Genomic DNA, 9,724 nt, shown 5'->3' on the forward strand with positions numbered 1-9,724 from the left:
TACGGAATACAGGTCCATTTGAGCCAACCTCTCCTCATATGACAATCCTGACATACCAGCTATCAGCCTCGTGAATCTTTGCAGTACTTCCTTTATGGCAAGTGAATCTTTTCTTAGAAGAGAGACAATAGATAATAGACAATAGGTGCAGGAATCGGCCATTCGGCCCTTCGAGCCAGCATCACAATTGATTATAATACCCCAGATGCAGTCTCACTAAGGCCCTATATAACTTCAGTAAGATGTTTCTATGTCTGAGCTCTTATCCTCTAGCAAAGAAGGCTAACATACCACTTTCCTTCCGACATGCTCTGACTTTCAAGTTGAGAGAATAGCAAATTTTATGGAAATCAGGTGAGGATAGGTAATAATGATATGTTAATGTGTAAAATTAAGTCCTCGTCATTCAGAAACACTATTCACATCTTGCATAAAAACTGGGGGTGGAGAAATGGATGTTTTTGATGGTAAGAATCCCATCTTGCCTCTCTTATCATATTTTCACTCCTGACCCACCATTAACCATTTCATTCAGGGTTGGAAAGATATCACCGCCCCAATATTTCCAATTTAAGGCTCCTTTTGTACCACCCATTTTGGATGGTTGTCTCTTTCAAAATGGTAATTGTTTGTGTCTCGCTGGGTCGGTGGCACCCAGTCAATTTTCTAATCCTAACCCTAACCCTAACCCAATTTTCTAATCTGTTACTTTTTTTCCTGAAGTATTGAACATCTCGTTATGGCTTTCAGCCCTCATTTAGATGCAGGTAAACACAGCCCTTGTGGCTGACTTATCACTAAAGACTGAAACTTAGAAACTAAATCTTTTTAACTCACCCAATATCGAAATACAAATCAAACATAAAATTATACCTGGCTCTGTCTCCTTTAGAGCCCAGGGTTTCCAAATGATAATAGTAATCTCACATAATGAAGGTTCACCACACTGCCATTAAAATCTTCCCAGTGCTGTTTTGCTGATATCTGACTAGTTTATCAGTAGGGTTTTGGTTGTTTTGCATTTCACCCAATAATTTAAACAGCCATGTTTAAATGGAGCTGTTATTGGGAAAGGCACAATATGAAACAAACAGCACTGCATGCCTGGCTTTGCTGCACATAATTCGGAGTGTTGACTCAGGATTCTTAATTTGGAGAAAACCTTGTCCTGTGGCACCAATGTTCTCTCTGTTGGTTAGGTAAAACCGAAAGAAAGGATATTGCTCTTATAAGTTATGCTTCTGATGTTTTTTTCTGTTGCCGCTGTTATTGAGCAGTTTCAGTAACAATGTTTACCACACAAATGGAAATGTATCTAGTTGGTAGCATGCAATGTGCTACATTTGGTTTAAGATGAGACTCTTCTCTTCAGTTCACTAGGTTTATTTTCTCCTCAGTACTAGACTAAATAAGCCCTGGAGCTCACTATTGAATCAGGACATGACAACAATCTTCCCAAATGGATCTTTCACCATTAATGAGCAGTAATGTGGGTTTGGCAAGTCGTGTAGACTTTATTTAGCTGCAATGTGGCAATCTGAAGATTTTTCACACACAGATTTAAGAAGACCATTCGAGCCGGCAGTCAGCAGTAGAATTGAAGAACTCTGCAAAAGATTACCTTGTGGTGAGATTCCACAAGGTGAATCTACAGTCTATAGTAAAAAGCTATTGAGTCTTGGTAAGAGACTTGCGGTAGTGAGTGTGAGATGCTCCATGGAGCTGGAGCACTAGTCACACCTAATCAATTATAGATTGCACTGGGTGCCATCATTTTTATGAGTGACCCCCAAGTCTGATTCAGTGAATAGCCACTGGAGACCCTGTTGGTAATGTTAAAATCTCTAGTGGGCAGTGGAAAATGTTAAAAATAAAAGACTAGCAAAGCTAAAAGTAAGTAAAGCCCTTATAGCTAAGATTGAGCTTCACTGCCATTGCAATTGGGCATCGCAAGACATAGGCACAGTAAGGGGATATCAAGGATCACAGAAACAATTTAAAACAAAGTTGATAGTCTGGGAACGCCTCAAAGAAAGAGCTAATCAATACGGGGGCAAATTAGATGCCTAAGCTGGCAAAGTACAACAGGGGAAGTAAGCCAGGAGATTGTAGTCACAGAAAAAGGCAGAAGATCCAATGCTTCAACTGCAATGAAGGCAGGGAGCATTTATTTGAACTGCACACAGTGGAACTCAACTTGAAAATTACGGTGAAGCAATAGGGATTATTAATAGCAACACCACAGACAATGGGGATTATCAAGGGAGCACCAGTAATGTTTAGGGTGCAGAAGGAATATAGCACTTCAGAATAAAGATATACTACCAGTAACTCCACAGCACAGGAATGCCAGATAATACTGAATTTATACCTACTTCACAAACAAGAGTTCTTCCATTTGAGCGAATGACAGAAAAAGTCCAATTGTTAAAGTCAAGAAACCACCAGCAAAGGAACAGCCAGTCAAGAAAGAACAGATAAAATACATTTTGCTTGCAGAAGAATCAGTCAAAGGATAGCCAGCGAATGATTTCGCACAGCTTCCTTGACTCATGATTGATCCTTAACAGGATATATGATTCATTTAGATTGGTCATGTTGGCAGAGGAAATTTGTCAAGTAGTGTCAGTAAGATGAAAAGCCGTGAGTTTTTAGACTTTGTACAATGTTTCCCACTCCTGTCAACATAGAACAGAAGTCAGACTGCAAGAATCCTCAAAGTTTGTGACAAAATACAAATAATGAGATTGCAAATGAGCAGTATATCACACTTGAGCTCATTGATGAATCATTGACTGATATAATTCAGACTGCGATACAGCAGGGTGAGCATAAAGTGATGACAGACATATGCCTGATGTCAAGTGCTGAAATGATAACACACCAAGCAAAATATTTTCTTCCTCTATCTGACCATGTAGAAACATCAGTACCGGAGACAGAGATCACATAAAAAGAGAAACATCCCACATGCTGTAAGACTGAGGGGGTGAACATTTTGGCAAATGCATTCACTGTAAATAAATAGAAGGGCCTTACTGAACAAGTCAGGGTAAAGAATCTACACACTCAACAAGATTTTCTAGATATATTGTGAATAAATATCTCCTCATACCGATTGGAGATGTGAAGACAACATTGCAATTGAACAATCAAAGCTCAAAAATTCAGGATGTGGCCAAAGAGAATTTCCCTTGCTTAGAGATTCACGATGTTTTCAAAAGTTAAAAAAAAACAATACTAGATTCTAGGATTCAGGATGCTGCCATAAACAAAACAAAAAAACTATTCCAGATATCCATAGTCTTGCAAAAAGTCAGCTGTCCTCTATGAGGGAAATTTATGAGATTAAAGGTCCGAGAGGTATTGCAATTGAGCAATTGCCTGTTTCAGCAGAATATCTGGCCCCTGTGAAGGAATTTCATGAAATAAAATGTCGTCAAATTCAAAGGGACTTAAGGACATCATGCAGTTAAGAATAGTATCATAGTCAATGGTCTTCAGCCCAGAGATCCATCAGTCTTCCAAGTCCAAAGGGAATGAGTTCTGGGAGGGGGTAAGTGAAACTTCGGATCATCTGAGGCTGTTGGGAGATTGGATAATTATATATACAAATGTATAATAATAGTTTTCTTGTGTTGTGGTACTAATTGCTTAAGTTTAGGGTAAAGTGCTGTCAATAAATGTTTTTGCAATTTTGAATTTAAGGGTTTATCTGGTTAGCAGTGGTAGAAGATAATCCACAATTGAGTCTTAAGGAGAAGAAGTGATTTTCTTAATGCTAAGATGTGGTTTATTGCATAATAACAGTAGGCACCAATTACATTGGCTAGTTACGTGTAGCTACAAAAGACTGTCAAGTCAGAGATGATGTGATTGTCTTGATAAGGACCTTCTGCTAGATTGCTTTTACTCTACCTAAAGACTGTATCGCCTCATCAGATAGGTTGGAGTTTAATGCTGCTTCAACTTGAACTCTTTCAGAACCATTACCATATACATTACTTCCTTGCAAGTTGTTCTTCTTGTACTTAACATTTTTATATATAAGTAAGTAGTAGCTTTTACGTTTATCACAAACTATTTCCCCCCAAGTCTCTGGCTTCACAATTTCAGGATTTTTAAAGGCTCTACAATACTTCCAGAATGCATTAACTTCAGAGTCGCAAGATAGATATATCATTGCTTTGAGGTTTATTGATCTTGATTCTGGTTCTCCGTAAATGATTTCCCGATTAGGCGATTTTTTATTTGCCAGATTTCCTTTTGCGCGCAGTTAGTTCCTGCTAAACCCAATACATTTCATCTACAAGAGGACTGTTAATCTCCTGAACGACCTTCACAGAGAAACACTCCTGTTAACTCCTTTGATTGTGAATAGCTACCCCATAACTTATCTGGGGGACCCTTCTTCAGTGGGCTGCTTTGTTGTCTGAACAACTTCAGTCAAATGTTCATCAAGTGTGTTGTATTGTTTACTTTTGTTCTCAGTATTTGATTCATCAGGCAAACATTTGTCTTCTGAATTATATTCAGTGATTATAAGCACAGGAAACATTTCCTCAACCCCTTTTTGTTTTTCCTTTTTTGTTGACCATGTAATATCATTCTTTTATGTTAACAAGGTAATCTCAACTCCTTCTTTTTGGGTTCTGCTAGGGCCTCGGAATCTCAAATAAGTAATCTACTGCAATGGTTTCTTGACAAATAAATTATACTTTTGGAACTAACTGAATTCCTTATGCTATCTTCAGGATGTTGACATTGAGATACACACACAGACACAGATTTGGGAAGCAATGATTGGGAAATATTTAAGCATTTTCAACTCTCCCATACTTCAGGAATCTCTGGACCTGTGCACTTGATGTCACTTAGTTCCTCAGCACTTGCTAAGGACCTAAAGTTAATTGTGTACATCTTTCCCTTATCATCAGATCTCTTAAAATGCTTCACATTGCACATATCAGGATTAAATTCCGTCTGCCATTACTTTGCCCAATTTGGCTGCTGATCAGTATCAGACTCTCGTCTGAGACCATTTTCTTCGGTAGCAACAGCACCACTTTTTGTGCCATCTGCAAACATACTAATTATGCCTTCTATAGTCGCATCTAAATTATTAATATTAGTATTAAAAAACAAGGATCCCAGCACAGATCCCTGTAGTACACGGTTGGTCATAGGTTTTCAATTACAAATACACCCACCACCACACCTTACCTCCTATTTGTAAGCTAATTTTGGATCCAGTTGCTGCGTGCCTTAGATCCCATGGGGTCTTATCTTTTGGAGCAGCCTTCCATGTGTGTCCTTATCAAAGGCCTTACAGAAGTCTATGTAAACGTATCAACTGAACTACTCTCATCAACAAACACGGTCAACCTTCTCAAAAAATTCAATTAAATTAGTCAGACAAATCCTTTAACAAATCCACGTTGACTATCCCCAATCACTCCCTGTCATCCAAGTATTGATAAATCCCATGTTTCAGATGTTTTCCAATAATTTCCCTAGCATTGATGTCAAACTAACTGGTCTGTAATTACTTGACCTATCCCTGCTGTCATTATTGAACAAAGGAGCGACATTATTTATTCCCAATCATCTGGCACTTCACCTGTGGCCAATGAAGTATTAAATCGATCCAACAGGGTCCCAGCAATTGCCTTCCTTGTGTCCCATAGCAGCCTGGGATACATCTCATTAGGCCCTGGGGATTTGATGTATAATTTTACGGATTTTGAGGCTGGTTTTCTTCCACACCATTGGCATGAACTACTACTATCTGCTATTTGGCCTATTATTTGTGTTGGTTTGTCATTTGCAGACGTATGTTATAAAGTGAATGCATTAAATTAGTATCCTGTGGTTAAGTTGTCCTTCTACTCTCAGAATTTGACAATGAATCTTCCTGGTTTCTGCTTCCAACACAATTTGAATAGCTTACTTGGATTGTAATAATTCTGACAAAGGCATGTCAATAACCTTGAGAACAATTTTGATTTTTATGAATTCTGCTTTCGAACTCTATGGTCAAAGCCTTTTACATGTTGGTAGAGATAAAAAAAAAAGTTATTATGGATTCACTTGGTGAAATTTTCCATTAAATCTTGCTTTTTCAAGAATTTTGTCTGTTCTCAGCCTGAATTAATTATCAAAACCTGTTAAAATTTTTTGATAACTATCTATGCTTTCTTTCTTAGCACAGAAATTTATAACATCAGCAACTACAGAACATACTGAATATGCTATACTATTTACTTGTTCAGCACAAAAAACAAGTCTCTATCTTAAGAACTGTCTTCTCCAAGATGTCTAAGTTTGCACTCTGATTCAACTCTGACATTAAATCTTTTAGGTATGTGAAAAAATGCATATAATATATTATTATAATTTTGGAATATGGATTTTAAAGTAGAAGTAAACTAGATGTAAGGTTTCAATCCTGTGAAAGTTGATGTTTTTAAAAGGTCAGAGAATAGTTTGGAATTCTGAACTAAAGACATGATTTCAAAGAAGGCATGTCATTTAAGTTAAGTGCCTGGTAAGATATTTGTGATGTTAATTGCTGAAGTGTTTACAAAATCAAACCCTTTTGACATAAAGAGGAAACAAATTTGGGTCACTAAAAGGTCTCACTTCAGACTCAGTTTTCAGCTTAGGAGAACAATTTCAGCCAAATAGAAAGGTTTGAGGTTGTGAAGTCTCCAAACATTGTCCAACGTTTCAAACTGCCTGAACTGGAAAGAGGTTAAGCTATTGAACATGTTCAGTGACTTATTACCAAAGTAAATTACTGCAAAATTAAACTTATGTTCTATCTGGCCAAACAAGTGGTTCTGACTTGTCCAGTATTATCATTAGCTGGGAATGTAACAATAGCATTTTTCTCTTTCCATTTCGTCTTAACATGTTTTGTTTTCTCTCATTATTCTACTGATGTTTTAAATTCCACAGCATCTGAAAGCTTCTCAATTCTCTTTCCTCTGAAGATTTAATAACTTTGTAATGGATGAATACAGACGATATTAAGGCGTCTCATCCTGCATTAAATTCATGTTGCTTTCATTGCCTTGTCTTAAAATCTCTTCAAACTTTTAAACTCTGCATAATAATAATCTTGTAGCACTTTTTTCTGCCAGCTTTTAAGTTCTGTTTTACAGTGATGCTGCAGCATTTTCTGTTAATAATGATTGAATTCCGCACAATGGCATTGCTGTTACATTTTGCTTCTCCCAAGCTTTTAATTCCATGAAATACCTAGATTGTATTTCTGAATTACTTGTTGAGGATGTCCAGCACTTTTTTTCAGAAATCAAAATGAGATTTTCCTGGATTTTGGAGGTTTCCTACTTTCTGCAGCCAGAATGTAAGTGTCATATTTCTTTGCTGGAAAAATGGATATTTAACACCTTCTACGATTTACTTGTACTATGCATGTCCCTTCTGTATTGTTTAAAAAATTGCAAGTCAACAGCCTTTAAAAAATCTTTCTGTTGAAATCACAGTTTAAATTATGGACGTCCGAATCTTATCCAATCTTTATATCCTTCTAACCATGTTCTTCTGTTCGACTCTGATTTCATTTTTTTTAATAGTCCTTTCATTGTGTTAATTGTATTTCGCGATGTCTTCAATGATGTGGATCTGATAGGAAGTCATTCTCTGGTTCTTACTTTGTTTATTGTAGCACTGGCCCATCAAGGCTGCTTAATATAACAGTGATCCTCATTCTAAATGATAAGTATTTCTTTCCAGCTTCTATCCTTCCCAGCCTGGTCCATTGCACACTATTTTAAGGTTTCATCTTCTTTGCCCACTGTAACTTCTAACTTTACTGACAGAGCTTTCAATCACTCCTATGATCCTCCTTCCTGAAGGCATCTGTCATATCCCAATGAGACTACTTTTTAATTTTTTCCTAGCCCATACTGTTAATGCTGCACTTCTTAACATTTCTGAGGTGAAAGTTCATGTTTCATAGAGTATTGCTTTTGCCCTTTGGTTGCTTGTGTGTGTGCTGTTGACTACTTGTCAGTTTACCCACTTACAGCTGCTGACCAACAGAGTGCTTAATGTAGTCACATTCTTAGAATAGTAAACTAACTTTCCTGCAGATTCAAACAAATTATTTTCAACATGGCTGCCTTGAGGTATGTACGCAATGGTCACACACTGATCACCATGTCATATGTTGTTGTACAAAGAACTGTTATCTTGCGGTTGGGATAGTGTGTAATCTTTAATCCTCCATTCTATTCTGAAACTAAGGGCCTTTCCAAACAGCAGTGGTACAGGATAAACCACATTTGAAAAGAGGCATTTGTTTTGACACCAAGGTATAGGTTATTGTATGAAAACAATAGGTACAAGTTACAGTGATTATTCAGGAAAAGTTACAATGGCTATCAGGAAACTCAGATGACATATCTGTCTCTATTGCTACCCCAGGTTAGATTGCTATTTCTCAATGTAAGGATTATACAACATTATCACATTGCATAGAGATAAATATAGCCTCATATTAATTCTTTCAGAATGATTATTTTATACAACATTGCTAATGTGAGAAAAGTCTTGAATGAGTAAAACAGAGCACTCTTGTCTTTATCATTGTCTCAAAGACAAGACTCTGTTCTAAATAGACGATAGACAGATTTCTTTTAGCATAACAGACATGTCAGGTTTTGTACCAGCAAAGTTGATGTTGGCAATAAACCTACCTGACTGATTTTACAGCATGTTGAGATGTGGTATCGACCATGCAGCTTTAAATGAAAAAGAAATAATAACAACAAGTAATTTCTGTATAAAAGACAAAGATGATAAAATTTGATTTCAAAGGAATGTAGAAGCAAAATGATCCATTGAGTATATAAGTGAATTTTATGATGATCTGAATTGAAATATGTAGTGGCAAATGAAGGACCAAATATTATGACATCAATGGTAAGGGATGCTTTGAAGTTAATGAATACAGGAAAAGATGTAGGCATTGATGAAGTAAAGACAGAACATCTAACAACCCCTGGAGAAACAGAGTTGGAAGTGATAACAGAAATTTCTGATCAAATATATCTCAAAGGATACATTCCAAGTTTTATTATTTAAGTTACCTAAGCAGACTGAAGCAGTGGTCTGAAATCAGTTTATGCCTAGAATCTTAATTATTCATCACATTAAAATTGACTTGAAAACCATAACAGAAAGAAATATTAGCACATTTGAACAACAAATCATCGGGAAATTCAGTCTGGATTAGGCCTGGAGGGGGAACATTTAAGATAAGGATTATCTTCAACATATGTTTCAAAGGAAACAGGAATATTTACATCTGCTTCAGAACTGAAAAAAGCATCTGATCATATTTTACACCAAAAGATAATAGACATGTCATTAAAATGTGGCATTGGTAGTAAAGATGTGAAATTCGTTCAGAGTTTATTCTGGCTCCAAATTTAAGCCTAATACTGGTTATCGGCCTAGAGCATGGGTCTAAAGCATGGACAATCAGACATGTTGCAAGTGAAGGGAGAAACTTTCACTAAAACCATTCAATCTGTTCACGAAACAAATGTTCACAGAGATAATTGTACTTTCATGGTTGTAAGACATATCATTGATGAAGTATACAATTATAAAAACTTTCTTCAGAGGGAAATACCCTGAGGCCTTGTACATCGTCGCCAGTGACTTCAACTAGGCCAACCTTAAGAAAGTG

Source organism: Stegostoma tigrinum, chromosome 19 (assembly GCF_030684315.1).
Source record: "Stegostoma tigrinum isolate sSteTig4 chromosome 19, sSteTig4.hap1, whole genome shotgun sequence".
NCBI lineage: Eukaryota > Metazoa > Chordata > Chondrichthyes > Orectolobiformes > Stegostomatidae > Stegostoma > Stegostoma tigrinum.